Source organism: Scyliorhinus torazame, chromosome 6 (assembly GCF_047496885.1).
Source record: "Scyliorhinus torazame isolate Kashiwa2021f chromosome 6, sScyTor2.1, whole genome shotgun sequence".
NCBI lineage: Eukaryota > Metazoa > Chordata > Chondrichthyes > Carcharhiniformes > Scyliorhinidae > Scyliorhinus > Scyliorhinus torazame.
The window spans coordinates 318,488,796-318,499,979 of NC_092712.1; the positions used below are offsets into that span (position 1 = coordinate 318,488,796).

Here is an 11,184-nt window from a genome sequence, read left to right on the forward strand (position 1 = left end):
GGTGCAGACTCGATGGGCCAAATGGGCTCCTCTGCATTGTTTGTTCTATGTAACACACTGACGTTATGCTGATGTATTGCTGGGACGTTCAGGTCTTACTTTTGTGCTCACCTCCCCGTTTTAAGGTCTTGTGGATTTTGTGGACTGGGTACAGTCATCGTTGATGACGCTGGAACCCCGAGAAGTATAACAATATGAACACTGGAAACGGGTTACTAAATTTGCAACACTGCACAGAGTGGAGGTGAGATGAATGGGCCATTGCCTGTGTCTGCTTTGATCACCTACTTGAATACAGGGACGTCATGTGCCTGTTTAGAATTCAGTGGTATCTCCCAGCTATTGAATTGTACAGCACAGGAGGAGGCTTTTGAGGGCACCATGCCTCTTCTAGCTCTTTCATAGTGTCCATCAATTCCGTCACAGTGGTTTGCAGTGCTTCACCCTGTTGTCCTTCAGCACCCTGAGGTAAACATAATTTATCCCTGGTGATTTATTTGCTTTCAGCCTTTTCAAATTTATATCAAAGCCATTCGTTTTAACTTGGTCCACTCTATTTGGGGCTTAGATTGTCGCATGTGAATGATTGGAGAAAATAATTGTTGTGTTCTTTGCTTTAGTTCTTGCAGGATGGTGAAATTCAGGATGTCTCAAGGTAACTTACAGCCATTGAAGTGCTCCTGAGGTGTCAGCACGATTGCAATTTGATACTCGGCTCGCCCCCCCACAGCTGGGGCGCAGTTATGGTCAGTGTCCTGTCTCCTTAAAAACCTTCCCAAGATGTTCCCTCTCCAACCTGCCGTTAGGAAGACAACCTTTAAGTGTGTGTAATATTTAAACTAATCTCTTCTTCTCCACCTGAAATTTGGGTATTGATCCTTCTCCAGGTAACATTTGTGATTATCTCTAATAATGAGATGAACTCAAGAATAAATTTCAGTCAGTACTTTCAAATGTCTTGCATTCAAAACATAGATCGATGTATAATTAGCCTGTAAAAATGTATTAATATTTGGATAGCAGACACATGGGGTCACCACCTCCCAGAAGTCCGCCTCCAACCCACACACCATCCTGACTTGGAAATATATCGGCATTCCTTCACTGTCGCTGGGTCAAAATCATCCCTAAAAGCACAGTAGGTGTACCTACACCATGTGGACTGCAGCAGTTCAAGAAGGCGGCTCATCACCAGCATCACAAGGGCAATTAGGGACGGGCAACAAATGCTGGCCAAGCCAGCGACTCCCACACCCCATGAATGAAGATAAAATGTCCTGAAAGCTGAATGTCCCAAAGCCGCAGTAAATCTGTTGACATACCTCCTTGCATGGCGCATTGCAGTACAGTTTGAATATCTATTTGTTCCTTGCAATGGTCAACAAATGATATAACAAATGATGTAAAATGATATAATAGTAAAGGCACCGATTATACTGACCACCCTTAGCATCACAAAAGAGTCTGCTGTCTCATCCTCCATCCACAATTGTAGAAACTTTCAAAAAGTAAAATACGTATAATTGTGTACTGTAATAAAAACAAACCTTGAAATTCACAGTTTCCTTCTCCAGCTTTGCTCTTTAATAAAATAAACTAAAGCTATGTGATTACAGATAGGAGTAGAAGTAGAATCATGCTTGAGAGAACAACAAGAGGGAGACGATAGTGTTACGATCACTGTTGATGTTATAACTGGAAGATCCCAGAATGGAACGCCGACTCAAAAGGCGGTAATTTTTACTTCTTTATATAAAGCGTGCAGGAACAGAGTCATAGGATCACTAGTTAGTTTTGACAACAGGAAAAAAACCATTTATTAAACATGAAAGAATTATGATACCAATACTCCTTTACTCCCCCCTAAACTGAACAAATATACACAGGTTTCAGGATGAACATGGATTTAAAAATGCATCTTAATTTACAATGGACTCATTAAACCAGGGGCTGGTTTAGTACAGTGGGCTAAACAGCTGGCTTGTAATGCAGAACAATGCCAGCAGCGCGGGTTCAATTCCCATACCGGCCTCGCCGAACAGCCGCCGGAATGTGACGACTAGGGGCTTTTCACAGTAACTTCATTGAAGCCACTTGTCACAATAAGCAGTTATTATTATTAACCCACAAAATCCCTTTTAAACAAACAAGGTGACTGTGGTAAGACACACTCTCTCTGAACCCAAGTGAATGTTTGTGGATTTCTCCTAAAAATCCCCCCAGATGATTCTTACACCATGAGCCACCTTGTTTCACTGAACTCCGTCTTCCACACACGAGTGATTTCAAATCCCGCTTACAGAAGTCACACTTTCAAATCTTCTTTTAAATTATGCTTTCCCTTCGCTGCTTCCACCAAGGTTTTGCTTTTAGGTTTTACACCTCTCCCTTCGGGTTTTCTTTGTCTTGAAGGCTTTTACCAAACTCCGAGGTCCAGCCACCAATTTGCACCATTATTTGAAAAAATATCTCCTGAACTGTAGTAAATTTCTAACAAACCTTAGCACGACTGCTGATATATTTCTGGTCTCTCGCGATCCAATGTCTTTTCAATGCTCTGTGACTTTACTGAACAGTAATCTGTTCTGGTTCTCAGTTTCTTCTGTTCCTTTAACTCCAGACTTCTTGGAAACTTCTCACCATTTCTTTAATTTCCTTAACTAGCTGGACTTAGATTCCGGCATATATTTTCTTAACCATTACTCCATAATATGGCTTTTCTTCCAGCAAGGCTGAGAGAGATGGTCCCTCTCTAGCCTTCTAAAACCAACTACTCCTGGTAGAGCTGTGAGATCTGCATTCTCTCTCACTAACTATCTCCCAACTGTAATAAAACTAGCTAAACTAAAAGTTAAAAGGTGCTCGACCTTAGAAGGCCCTAGTTGCTAAGGAACCCCTCCTGGTTCTTATTCTTCATGTTGTAGTCCTCCTTAAGCACAATAGAGTCACCGGGCAGGATTCTGCGGGAATCGGCGGGGTGGGCAACTACGGCGCGAAGGAGAGGCGTGAACCACTCCGGCGTCGGGCCACCCCAAAGGTGCAGACTCCTCCGCACCTTCAGGTGCTAAGCCGGCGCTGGAGTGGTTTGCGCCCCGTCGGCTAGCGCGGAAGGGGCTTGGCACCATGCCAACCGGCGCCAAAGGGCCTCCGCTGGCCAGCGCGTGTTGGTGCTGCGCGGGAGCACTAGCATGTGCTGGCGTCATCCCGGCGCGTGCGCAGAGGGGGGTTCATCTCCGCATCAGCCATCACGGAGGACCACAGCAGCCGGCGCGGAGGAATAGAGTGCCCCACAGCACAGGCCCGCCCACCGATCTGCCGTCCCCAATCACGGGCCAGGCCACCGTGGGGGCCCATCCCGGGGCCAGATCCCCCCGCGCCCCCCCGAAGATCCTGGAGGCCGCCAGCGCAGCCAGGTCCCGCCGGTAAGTATCTACTCTAATTTACGCCGGTGGGACCGGCCGAAAATAGGCGGCCACTCGGCTCATCGCGGGCCAAAGAATCACTTGGGGGGCCACCGACCGGAGCGACGCACCGGCACCGGAGAATTCGGCAGCCGGCGGGGGCGGGATTCACGCTGCCCCGCCGGCGATTCTCCGACCCGGCGGGGGGTCGGAGAATCCCGCCCACCATTGGAATTGAAATCAATCCCCACATATATAAAATCCTTTGTCCAGCATGAATCTAGCTGTAGGTTTTACCCTCCACGGAACAGAAACATTAAATTAAGCCCACATAAAACTCTAACTTATTTTTAACATTTACCAATACAATTGTAAATCCCTTAAAAATACCTTTATTTTCCTAACCACAGTTACACCAGACTTCAGGATGGTGGATGAAAAGCAGGTAGAGGTTGTTTAGCCACATAGCAAAGCAATATTCACCTATTGGTCAATTCCTGTACCCATGTGGCCACCCGACGAAGCAACTCTTGGGACAAAATAAGTTCAATGTTGCAATGAGCTTCTGGATGAAGTGGATTCAGATTTTATTTTGGTTTGGAAGAAAGATGTAGTCAGGGTCAGCCCCAACACAAGTATTGGAATTAACCTCATTGACACAATCTGTGCATGGCACCGTGTATATTCCATCTGTACCTTGCAATGTTACATTCTATTTCATCATTAACCTTGGTATTATAGACACTACAACTCATCTCAATGTGTGTTTTAATTTCACGCTCAACCAAAAGATCCGTCTGAGGGCCAATACAGGAAAGTCCAACGTATTACTTTTGGAAGGTATGGATAAGGAAACTAGTGGTCCTGGAAGGAAGGGAGTTGAATGATCTTAATTTGCTACGGATTTTCCTGCCTTGCCTTTACTTTGTGGACTGTTTATTCCCAGGAGGCTCTGTGATAACCTTGCTAAATTGCCCCTTAACTGGAAAAAAATTAATTGGGTACACTAAATTTTTTTTTTTTTAAAGTATTCTAGCTCTGCTTAAATTCCCCTCCAATTGTTTTCTCTTCTCAGAACAGGAGCGACTGTTCCCCCCTCCCCCACGAAATAGAGATTGGCATTAAAATAGTTTTTTAAAAATCTCAGATGATCCAAGAAGCATATGTGCTGTCCCTCAGAATGCTGATCATTATTCTCTCACATATAATTAATCCAACCCTTGATCCCGGCTGTCACCCTTTCCCCCATTTCATTTTTGATTTTCCTTCTGTTTTCTGTTATTTTATTTTGTCTCTTGCCAGAATGGATTATTGCTGTTGATGAAAACGGAGATGGGGCAATAGACACAACACAATCACTTTAACATATCTTGAGTTTTTATTAATATGCCAGCGATAATCTACAACAGTCCTTTGATCCATGGGTAAACAGCAAGCCAGCGGAAATCTGCCTGTCACTAAACATTTGACTTCATTTTCATAGATAGCATGGAAAATAAAATTGTACCTTAATGGCTGAAACTTCATTGAGTGCTATAATATGGCGCTGTCACCTTTTGTTAATGTGACAACATTCAAGGAACATCCTGCATCCATAGTCCTTCCACCTCATTATTCAAAGTCATTTTCCTCACCATGTTATTAAGCAGCAGAGAAAATAACTGGGGCATTTTTTTGTATTTTACTGCATCTCATTTGAAGTGGCTTACACAGTACAACCTCTTTGTGAGGAGTCATAATTCATATTGTTTAAAAAAAAGCTTGTTAATGGGGTGTTTTATGTGATTTTTTTTTGATTCATAAAAGAGCCATAAACTGTAATTGTTATAAGGGGTGTTTTATGTGGCTTCCATTGACCTTCAGGCAGACTTTCACATGCATTTCCTTTCACTGTTCCTGCCTGTCAACATGAACTGGTTGGGAACCTTGCTGCAGCAATTCTTTCTGCTCAGGTTTCTTCCAGCCACTAAGGAGCCGACACAAAGAGCCAAGGTCTGTCTGTGTAGGGAAACAGCAACACTGAAAAATAAAACGAGATAGAACAAATGCTACATCAACAGGTGGCTTGTACCTTGGGTTTTAAAGCCGATCTTTTCTCTTTGGATAAATTGACGGACCTGCTGTGCATTTGTAGAGTTTTCCATTTTGTCCTTGTCTGGGTTTTTTAAAAGTCTGCCGATTTGATTTAATTTGGAACCTGCAGAAGAGAGAGGGGAAGGGAGATACAAAGCTCCAAGTTTTTTGAGTTTTTGAGAAAGCAGGAATGAGTTCATGACTTGCTCACTATCAGAACTCATGCACACTCCACCCTTAAAAAGTCCCCTTTTATAATATACATTGATGTGGAGATGCCGGCGTTGACTGGGGTGAGCACAGTAAGAAGTCTTACAACACCAGGTACAGTCCAACAGGTTTGTTTCGAATCACTAGCTTTTGGAACGTAACTCCTTCCTCAGGTGAGGAAGGACCAGTTCCTGAGGAAGGAGCAGTGCTCCGAAAGCTAGTGATTCGAAACAAACCTGTTGGACTTTAACCTGGTGTTGCAAGACTTCTTACTATAATATACATTGTTAACCCTGCCTTTCTGGAGCACACATACATAGAGAGGATGTCATTAATAAGTTAACATGCACTGTGTCACAAAGGTATCTTTGCAAATGAGCTGTGTCAAAGTGGATTACAAAGAGTCATTAATCAATTGGGGAAATTGTCACAGTTCTTTGTGCTGATGTTAGAACAGCAAAACAAATAAAAAGCAAATTGAACAAATAAAATGTCAAAGGTATTTCACAAGTAGGAATTGCAACTTAACTTAGCTTAAGAAACTTCCAGTTGAAATATGATGAGGTGTTAAGATCGGATGTATGTTATATGAGTTTTATATTTTGCAATAACCTAAAGCTATGTGTGGTGGTTCAAATGAAATGGCCCATCAGGGAATAATATTGAAGATGCACGTTTAGGTTATCGAAGGAATCTTGAGTAAAATGACAGATTTGAAAATGTGAATATTCCACCAATTATTAACATAGGTAGACCATTCTAAACTAAATAGATGATTAAATAGAACTAAAAGTTGTGATCACACAGATCTTTGCAATGTTGTTATCAATATGGTTTTAATGGGGCAGTGGAAAAATGAAAATATGTATTATGATCAAGATAGGTTGTTTTGTCTGGGCAAAGGCTCACTTACCCATGCTAAGCGTTACTTTTACAAATGGATATAAAGGCTACATCAAAGCATGTTTGATATAATGGCTGGAATTCTCTGATTGTCGGGATTCTCTTTTCTCACTGTCAGCACAGCCCCCTCCCATGGGGTTCCCGGTCGCATGGGATGGCTAAAATGGGAAATCCCATTGGCAAGCGGCAGGAAGAGAGAATCCCGCCGCCGGTGAATGGTGCGTCGGCGAGAAACACGCGGTTGGGGGACCGGCGAATCCAACCCAATCACTTTTCTAGTTGGGTTCAGATGGTCCTCAGTGAAAGGACCAGGTTGTGCACCGAGCAACTTAAAGGTGTTATGAAAGAACTGTTTTCTTTAATTCAGTGATGGAATGTGTGCATCGCTGGCAAGGCCAGCATTTATCGCACTTCCCTAATTGCTCTTGTGTAGGCAACGGTGAGTCATCTTGAACCCCACCTTGCAGTCCGTGTGGTGTCGGCACTCCCACAGCCCTGTTAGGGAGGGAGATCCAGGGCTTCACTGAGTGACAGTGTGGGAACGATGATATAGTTCCAAATTAGGATGGTGTGTGACTTGGAGGGAAATTACAGGTTGCAGTGCTCCCATGAATCTGTTGCTTCTTCTGGGCAGTAGTTCCAAACCTTAGTGAATGCATTATTGTACGTACTTTCAAACACTTTGAGACGCAAAACACACTTTAAACAGACTGCTGGAGGAATTTATCAGCTACATATTTGAATTTGTGTCGCTTAATGGGTCCTGGGGAGAAATGAAAAGGTGTAATATTCATAATAATAGCGCATCCAGCACAGTTTCATTTTGTGAAATAAATTGGGCTAATTGTTATGTCGGAACATCCATGCATTCTTCTGTTCCCGTTAACACTTCCTCCAGAATTCTGACTGAATGAAATTACTAAACAGCTATTAATAGCTGGTAAGATTACACTGAACACATCATATCTTTCATTTAATATCTAAGATACTGTGAGTATTTGCCCTTGGAGTGTTGCAGGCATAGTCATCCCATTTACTGTCTGATCAACCAAGATATGTTGCGTTCTGCATATTTTAAAATGCTAATGGCGTAGTTTACAGTTAAATGTAATGTGTTCTGTTCTGTCTTCGAGATTGTTTGTACCATTTTTCTGGCAGTATAATATAGATTGATTAGAGGAACGCTGCATTATTATTTCCCATTTGCATTGATTGTGACCAATTGAAGAACTACGTGCACTCTTCACAGTATTTATTTTCCTGTTATCATTAGCATACTTGCTTGTCAGCAAATTTAAAAATGAATCCGGAATGGAAGGCAGATTGAGGAATAATATATTGCCAAATGCTTTCACTATTTTAGTCAGTTGATGAAAAAGCACATGTTGTAAGTCTCTCTCTCTCCATCGAACTGAACATTTTCACCCAGGGTATTACATCCACAACTGCATTGGAAAAATATCCTGATATATCTTCCACTCATAAACCATATTAATCAGCTCAGATGGCAATCCCAATGATTTTCCAATCTCCTGTGTGGGCAGTACTTCAGATCTTCATAACTCAGGGCATATCCTGGACTGAAATTATATTAAATGGAAGTCACCATAGTGCCCGATGACCATAGCCTACCATCCCCTTTGAGGGGGAGAGCTGACTGGTAGTGATTTAACCTGAGGATTGCCGCACCTGAGGCGAGGGGCGAGCTTGAGAAGGTGGGGCCTTCACGGATGACCTCAGCTGGTACAGGAATTGAACCTGCACTGTTGACGTTGCTCTGCATCATTAACCAGCCGGCTAGCCAACTGAGCTAAACAACTCCCCATCCTGGGTTACCATAGAAGCAGGGAACACAATCTCAGAATAAGTGGCCATTTGGAACTGAGATGAGGAGGAATTTCTTCACTTAAGAGGGTGCTGAATCTCTGAAATTCTCGACCCCAAGGGGATTTGGAACGTCTGTCATTGAGTGTGCTCAGGACGGTGATCAGTAGATTTCTGCGTACTAAAGATATCGAGGAAAATGATGTTGCGTGGGAAAAGGGCTATGAGGTAAAAGATCAGCCATGCTCTATTCTAATTGAATGATGGAATAGATTTGAAGGGCAAAATGGCCTACCCCTGCTTCTCTTTATTTCTCTGATTAAAGTGTTTTTCCAAAAGCTCCCAGCAATTTATGTTTGTTCAGAATACAGAAACTGTAAAACTATGGCAGGAGAAACACAGAAGCCAACCAGCGGGATTCTCCGCCCCGCCCCCCCCCACCCCGCCGGATCGGAGAATCCCCGGGGGTGCCGCGAATCCCGTCCCGCCGCCCCGACGCCGGCTGCCGTATTCTCCGGCGCCGGTTTTCGGGTGGGGCGGGGTTCACGCCATGCTGGTCGTTGCCCATTGGCAGCGGCCCCCCCCCTCCCCCGGCAATTCTCCGGGCCCCGACGAGCCGAGCGGCCGTCCGTTTACGGCCAGTCCCGCAGGCATGCATTAGACATGGTCCCACACAGCAGGACCTTGCAGGTAAGTCGGATGGTGTGGTCCTCAGCGGTGGGGGGGGGGGGGGATGCGATCCCAGGGGGGGGGCCCACAGTGGCCTCCCACCGATCTGCGGGCGGGCCTGTGCCGTGGGGGCACTCCTTCTTTCCACGCCGGCCCCTGTAGGGCTCCTCCATAGCCGGTGCGGAGAAGACAACCCCCTGCGCATGCGCCAGAATACGGCGGTGGTTCCGCGCATGCGCGGGCTCACGCTGGCCCTTTGGCGCTTGCGCGGACTCGCGCAGTCTCTTCGGCACTGACTGGAGCAGCGCCTACCCCTGCGCTGTCCTCCTAGCCCCCGGAAGTGCGAGAGTTCTACACATTCGGGGGGCTGTTGCTGCCGGAGTGGTTCGCACCAGTTTTCCCGCCGGCGTGGGACTTAGTCCCCGGAAAGGAGAATCCCGCCCTGTATAGTTCATTGCATGACTCTTCTGCTCTACCCCAGCACAAATATCAAATTTGGAACTGCAACTAAACCTGTACTTTCGTTCAGCAAGAACACAAAGTAACTTTTTCCAGCGTTTGAATGCAAATGCTGCCTGACCATGAACCTGTCCAAAGGAAAGCCATCTGAGTTGCTTCAACCACGGTTACATCGGAAGAATCATAGAACAATGCTGCAGCCAAAGAGGCCATTTGGCCCATCACACCTATGCTGGAGATGGAAAGGTCACTTGGTTGTTTAGTGACTCTTTTGTCCCAACTGATGCGCAATAGGAGGAACTGAGCTGAATTGGATTTTACGTTGATCATTGCAACTTGTAATTGGAGGGAAGTAATAAAAATACCAATCACAACAGCTCACTATGAGGTTGCACAATTGTCATAAATATCTATATATATCAGTTGTCGCATATTTTGAATACTTTATCTACTCCACAGGTTACAACAGTTTGTTGAAGACTTGCAGCAAGAACAATAACTTGCATTTACCGACTGCCTTTAATGTTACAGAAGAAGGTCCCACTGCTGCTCATGGATGGAAATAGATGTGGAAACAAATTCCAAGCCACAGGGGGAAGGGTTAGGACAGGTGACCAATACCTTGGTCGAAAAGATTCAATCACTGAAAAGTGGTCATAAAATCAATACAGTGCAGTACATGCAGAGATAAGGTCGCTTGGGACTGTAAGGCAATCTATTTTGGAGTCGGTGTTTTTTAAGAAATCTCGGTTGTGAACTTTATCATTGGATTGATTTAATCAGAAAAAGCGTAAAGACAAAAATCACAGTTCAAGATCTAAAAGTATTCTCTGCTCTCGGGCTAATGTGAAAGGCAAACAGAACTTTCGGCTACTTCAGAAATGTTGCCACATGCATTTTATCATTCTGAATAATTCAAACATGGAAATATCACTAATATCCAATTTAAATTGAATCTGTCATTCAGCTTGGGACTTTACATGATTTTACGTGACATGCAACGTTTTATTTGTCTATTGCACTGCCTTTGAAAATCCAAGAGTACAAATTAAGGAACATTTGACTGTGATGCTGTGCTACATCAGTTGTGATTAATACAGTAATAGCAATTTTTTCAATGTTCAACCTGAAATAGAAGACTGATTAAAGCAAAGGGCAAAGCTGAACACTTTAATGCACTCAAGGTTCTTCATTTCAATGTGCAACAGCAAAATATTGATTATTATTCTTAGTGGCTAGCTCAATTGCGATATGTTTTAGAAGGGGGGAAGGATTCTCCGTCGCCGGTAGTGGTGATCCCGATGCAGTGGAGAATCTCGGGTCAGGATATAAACGGGATCAGCGCCCTGCGATGCTTTGGCCCCCTGCTGGCAGAAGCATTAAGGTTCATGTCAATCCCCACGCCAGCAGGAGAATGCAGGCGGGCCATTTGAACCGCTGCTTTTCTGACGCAGAAATTTCCCCGTTGAATCGCATTGATGTAATTCAATGAGAAGTCAATTTTTCCTCAATATTTACCAAATCAACTGCGCAATTTTAATAAGTTTGGACAGCAATCTCACAACCTATGGTTGCGAGAAAGCATTCTGAGAGGGTGCTCCGGTGAGGGAATTGAACAGAATCAACTTTAATATTTTTAGCTTTT

General features: G+C 44.2%; 1 long non-coding RNA gene across 1 annotated transcript; it reads left to right on the plus strand.

The window, feature by feature from the left end:
- Positions 1–1,536: 1,536 nt before the first annotated feature.
- On the plus strand, positions 1,537–10,687 carry LOC140425832 (uncharacterized). Its single transcript, XR_011948037.1, has 3 exons — positions 1,537–1,733; positions 4,193–4,241; positions 9,999–10,687. It is a non-coding gene; the product is annotated as an uncharacterized lncRNA (long non-coding RNA).
- Positions 10,688–11,184: the final 497 nt, after the last annotated feature.